Here is a 5,731-nt window from a genome sequence, read left to right on the forward strand (position 1 = left end):
GATTGAAAAGATTGAAAAAAAGATATATCACTTTTATATGAATTGTCTACTGCCAGAAATAGTAGATCCCAGAACCAGTAGATCTATGAATATTAGAGAACCAGAAAGGCTGAATTTCTAAATTTTTATTTTAAATTTTATTATGCTTAATATATTTTCAACAAGTCTATATTACATCACTATTTTATAGTTCATCAAGATATATCTAATTTACTAATATAGTTTACTGTTACGAGACACCCAGAACGAGTGTAATTTTATGAAATTCAAAATAATATGTATACTTACATCTAAATAATGATACCTGCAGATCTTGCTGGCGATTCCACTGCGCCATATTTTGTATAAGCATTCGTCTCTGCAGCCGTGAGTTTTGGTTCCGTGTAAAAAGTACATTTTGTTCTCAAGGTCAAAAACCAAATTGGTTGTGCCAATGGCTTATAACCATTCCTCATAAATGATTATAACTGATATCACCTCATAACTGATCAGTGCCACGCACGAGTTAACTCGCGGGATCTTTTAAACGTCATAACTTCTGAATGAACTGTTTGTGTATATTTTCTTAACAATATTTATCATTTTAGTGTGAAAATATTCACGTTAAACATGTTGATTTGGTAAATTTTCACAAATATTTATCATTCTATTCTTATTTCATATTTTTAAGGGATTCATTTTATTCCAAAAATAACTGACCTACAAGTACCCACCTGGTAAAAATTGAATTTGGATTGGATGGAATTTCCTAGTAGATGTTCCAACTAAACAACATGACGCTTTCTATATATTATTTACTGTTAGTTTTGAAATTATTGTATTTGAAATAAATAATGTATCAATAATAAACATAGAAATCAATAGATATATAAAATAGATATCACAGTTTAAAAATCAGAAAGATCAATGCATATTACCATTGTTTATGTTACAATATAAAACAACATTTATCATTGAACGTAGGTACCAAGAAAAATAGACTTCATTAAAATGTGTCAATATAGTATATACCCGATATAATTATATAAATTATTATATTGTTAATTACTCTGTGGGGTCCATATATACTGCTTCAATTGTAATTTAATTTTACAGTATAATTATTTATGTTAAGTACTTGATTTACTTATTATATGTACAAATGTAATATACTTACCTACTTATTAGGATATATCTTGGTGAATTTTAAAATAAGAGGAAATTAAATGGAGGTCATCGTGTCTAACTAGATGTCTAACTAGACGTTGTTAAGTCTTATATAAATATTTATACATTATTAAATTGTTTTTCTGTTTTTTATTGATGTAAAGACATGGCATGTATTCAAAGTAATAACAAATTAGCTGTGTACTATTTATTTAACTTATATTAAAACCCCAAGATTGATTTCGTCTTACGACATATTTTATTCTTCTAAGTTTTACTATGACATTGTAATATGAACCATGGATATAGTATAGTACTTAAAAAAATCAAAACTGGTAATATATTATTTCAATATTTAATAGTCAATTTTCATTTGAAGTCAGCATTTAATTACTGGTATAACACATAATTATTAACTGATATCTACAACTTCAGATGGACAAATTAATTGATATATCATATTATCAGTTTTCATTTCCTTTCAACAATGTATTCATTCTAGCAGCTATTTTAAATATCTTACTAGTTTTTATGTCATGGCATCTTACAAAGGCTCCGAGCAACCGTATACTGAGCTTCGAGAACAGATGTTTACGACGGATACTGGGTGTGCGGTAATTTTAGAAGTAACGGGAGATAAAAGAACGCACCAAATAGCCTCGCATCACGTTGAGAGTGAATACGCAACTTTGTACCTGGCCCGGCCACGTGCTGCGAGTGCCTGAAGAGAATCCCAATCTGGTTTGCCTGTTCTTCAAGCCAACCGGATTCCGGCATCCTGGATGGCCGCTAAATACTATCTATATAGCATATCTGGCGGAGTTACGGGCTGCTAGTATGACCTGGAACGATGCAAAAAAACTAGAGTGACAGAGATTCTTGGAGGCGCCGCATTGTATCCATATGCTGCAACTAAGATGCAGATATAGCCGAAGAGAAGAATTAATATACAGCATCTAGAAAACTTAAAGTCTTTGAAATGGTGTTAGAAAGACAATGTTTCTAATATCAAAGTGATATTGAGGATGAAAAAGAAAAGACTTGGAGAGTAAGCTCTACCAAATGACATACCTGATATGATACAAGTAACTGATATGCAAAATTATATTATATTTTAGAATATTATGAATCAATTTAGCAACTTTTATATCATTATCGATAATAAATTTAGTGCAAAAATGTAATTATAAAATTGTTTTATTTTTTAAATATGTATGCGAGATAGATATAGCTATAGGTTACAAACATTAGTCACTTTATATTTACCTTTTGTAATTGTACTATTAAATCTATAAAATGGGTATATATGCTTGATGGTCTACGTCATAAATAATATTATATGAATCACGCCATGTTCGGATCGGATCGTACGCCGAAAGTCGGATTTATTTCATTATTAATTAAAAGATTTATTTCATTCCATCTTATTCATATGAAACCGTCGACAAGCAAAGATCTCGGTAGACATTTTCTCCATCTGCAAAAAACATAACATATGAACTGTTAATAGTGTGATTTTTAATCTTTTATAGTGTGCGACTGTTTGAAGAATGGTAATTAAAACGGATTAGTGATAATACAAAGCATCAAAAAAGATTGATTAACTAAAATAAAGTAATCAGGTAGGTAACATGTTTAATAACAACTAGAACGCCTTAGATTATATCAAACAAATAAATATGAAATCACAGGCATTCTCGTAATAACCTCTAAACTAACCACGCAACTAACCTCAAAAAAAGTAGTCGGAATTATGAAACATTGAAAGTATGTGTAGACTAAGAAAACAATAAATTAACACTTGAATAATATATGCAAAACACACAGAATACTACTACAGTAATAAATAACATAATATTGTACTTACAGATAGTGTTTCTTATTCCTGATATAAAACACAATTCCTTCGTTAGGTATCTTGCAATTTGCTATCAACATAATCTGACAGCAGAGAGTTTTTTCTATTAGTCTATGGCCAAAAATACGGATTTACTTGGCCGGCTAAAAAAAAGATTTTAATATAGCAAGAACATTTTGAATATGCGACAAATAAATAAAAGTATATATAATATAGTTGTTAAAAAAATCTGTGTACATTATAAAATATATTTAATATTATAAATACATATATTTTTTAAATTCATGTTATAATTTGTAAACGACGAAGCACGTCAGCTAATACGCATAGTAAATGTTTAAACTTTGGTAATCAAATTCGAATGTGACAGAAAGAGAAAGAAAAACTTTTTAATCATATTAGCATGCGTAAAAGAGATGTAACATAATATCACTTTCACTTTAAAAATCATACCTAGTATTCAATGTCATAGTTCAACTTTAAATGAAAAAACAGAAACTCTAGGTAAGCATGTGTGCCCTTAAATAGTGTGATTTACTATTTTCATTTTGGTTGTCAAAATGGGAATGGTCAAAGCCAAAGGGGACGGTGTCAAAAAAACTCAAAATTAGTCAATGCGTTGGGTCTCTACGCCCCTAAAGCCGATAGGTTCTGAATCTTTAACTGTTATAGTGGCGAAGGGTGGAGGTAGGCTGTTAAGATCCGACATAAATAGTGCATACTAAACTTTGCACGTGTAGATAGCATTTGTTAGATTTTAAAATTCTATTAAAACCTGCCTATCCAAGATATAGTAGGTAATGATGGTCAAAAAAAATCTTCGTTTATGTATAAAATATTTAAATTTAAGCCATTCATTCATATATAATTTAAGATATTTTATAGATAGAAGAATATTCGTTATCGATTACGGTTTGGTTAGGCAGGGCTTAATAAATTAAATAAAGTCAACAATATCTATGTAATACTACTATGTAATGTAATACTATGTATTCTTAATTCAACGAAAATTGATAAAAGTATGTAAAAAAGATGTAAAATGCGCATTATTTTTGTCGATTCGCCCAATTTTGCGATTATTGTCAATTAAACACCATTTGTTAATTAGTTATGGTTTGGTTTACGGAAGATTTAATTGAATTTTAAAAACTAACCAGTACTATCTGAAAATTGTATTGAATATGCATAATTTGAAAACATCTCATGCACATACAAAATAAAAAAATCATTTTGTAGAAAAAAAAAGTACGACATCCGTCTTCGACTTGGACATGTGGGTATCTGCTGGGTTCGCGCCAGTATGCTTTTCCAATTGAGTACCTTGGTATCAAAGTGGGACATAAGCCACACTCCACTAAATTCATGTTTTTGTTGATTCTGGTAGTGTTAGTGATGCTCTTTCCAACAATGCCTTCGACAGTATCAAAAACGGTCGTTTTCATGGAGATTTTTGTGTTTAAAGTTCGTGTATAATATCAAAAACGGACACTTGACTTATATGCGCGCGCAGGTAAGGGCCAGCCAATCACTGAGCAGGAATCTTCTCAGACTGTCATGGCTGCCGGGATTTCGGCACTCTGATAACATTATTCTAAAATAGAGGTTCTCTGTCAGTTTTTTTCAAAATAAGTGCATTTATAATAGTTTTCAAGAAAAAGTATAATATTTAATGAACTGAAATGGACTCAAGGAATGCTAGAAAACGTGTAGCTAAGCCCAATGAGTGGAAAAGGGCCAAAGAAAAGACTTTAAAGTAAGTACTATCAGAATACTACTACAAAACTTTTTCGATCACAATGCATCTTTTTTAAATGCGATTTATTGTTAAAATATGATGTGCTCAAGCATAATTTTATGTTTTTATAAGAATAATAATATTTAAATATTAACCTTTGCGCATTTTCACTCGTTATTTACGAGTATTTTTCATTGTTAACGCATTTACACATACGCTATTACCTCCATGTCATTACTATGGTCACGGAAAGGGTGGTTCAAGAACAAAATGTTTTTTCAAACCGTGGTTTCTAAGTTGAATAAAACACTAAAATATATTATTTTTTCCAGATATTCTGCAAAAGGCGTGCCTTCCTTTCCTAAATGCGGCCATCGTCGTGGTCTTCAATGCAGATTATTGACAATGGAAGACATAAGGAAGTTTCACGAATCGTTTTATTCTGCACCAGCTAAAGACAAGCAGGATTCTTTTATTTTGAAATACTGTAGGACTCTCGTACCAAAAAGACGCCGTCAAAAAGTTTTTATAAAACAAAAAATGGCTACATTTCATTACAGCATTATAAACACTGCTGGGAATTGTCTTCCCGTATGCAGGGCCACGTTTTTATCAACATTAAATATAACAAAACATAGAGTTATCGGAGTCTTCCAACGGTTTAAAAAAAATAACATGTTAGTACCCATTGAAACAAGGGGTGGATCAAGAAAGGATAAACTTTTTGAAAACAAGATGAATTCTGTCATCGATTTCACCAAATGTCTCAAGGGAATCGAGTCACATTATAAACGAGACCGAAGTACAAGAATTTACTTAGATTCAGATCTAAGCATTACCAAAATATGGTCAATGTATAATAATAGCGTCACTGATGACTTCAAAGTAAAAATGTCATACTTTCGGATGTTGTTTAATACCCGGTTTAATATGAGTTTTGCAACTCCAAGCACTGATGAATGTAGCACATGTTTGGAATTAAAAGAAAAAGT

General features: G+C 30.7%; 1 long non-coding RNA gene across 1 annotated transcript; it reads right to left on the reverse strand.

The window, feature by feature from the left end:
• Positions 1-1,590: 1,590 nt before the first annotated feature.
• LOC147074672 (uncharacterized) lies at positions 1,591-3,088 on the reverse strand. The gene is made up of 3 exons (XR_015070306.1): positions 3,014-3,088; positions 2,413-2,623; positions 1,591-1,988 (listed from the first exon to the last, which is right to left on the reverse strand). It is a non-coding gene; the product is annotated as an uncharacterized LOC147074672 (long non-coding RNA).
• Between the last annotated feature and the right edge of the window lie 2,643 nt (positions 3,089-5,731).

This window comes from Rhyacophila brunnea, unplaced genomic scaffold (assembly GCF_057557595.1).
Source record: "Rhyacophila brunnea isolate RB1 unplaced genomic scaffold, BYU_Rbru_1.0 scaffold_16, whole genome shotgun sequence".
In the NCBI taxonomy this organism is placed as follows: domain Eukaryota; kingdom Metazoa; phylum Arthropoda; class Insecta; order Trichoptera; family Rhyacophilidae; genus Rhyacophila; species Rhyacophila brunnea.